Genomic DNA, 521 nt, shown 5'->3' with positions numbered 1-521 from the left:
CGGCTAGAAGGAAGGAAGGAAGGAAGGCCCATCTATTATTTTTCTAAAGTTTCCGAAAGAATGTCCGTAATGACTTTGATGTGAAGCTCGCCGAAGTCAGTATTGGACCGGCGCTTAGCGATCATGGCGGGGGGTTATAGTGAGCGTGGATGGTGAATTAGATGGTGAAATGAAGGGAAGGTAAGGTCGGAATACGTATTGCGGAAAGGTTCGATGCGGGAGATATGTAAGGAATTCGAGGTCAAGTGAGGGTATTGAAGTGGGATTTTGTGCCTGGACTATGGTGAGGGGCGGGTGAGTTTCGGGAGAGAGGGGGGGGGGGGCACAATACCACTAAGCCGCGTATGGTGAGGCCAGTCGGCTGTTCCGGGAAAGGGAATGTGATGAATGTGAGGAATATCTTATCATATCTCTACACTGGGGTATGGTGAGTAGAACTTAATGGGAAAAATTTGTGAAGCAAACTATTTCTCTTCAGTGGAATATGATCGAGACCCGTTGGAGGTTTAATTATGATCAGA

This window comes from Penaeus monodon, chromosome 15 (genome assembly GCF_015228065.2).
Source record: "Penaeus monodon isolate SGIC_2016 chromosome 15, NSTDA_Pmon_1, whole genome shotgun sequence".
NCBI lineage: Eukaryota > Metazoa > Arthropoda > Malacostraca > Decapoda > Penaeidae > Penaeus > Penaeus monodon.
The sequence above is the reverse complement of the archived record's forward strand: the minus strand, read 5'-3'. Positions refer to the sequence as shown.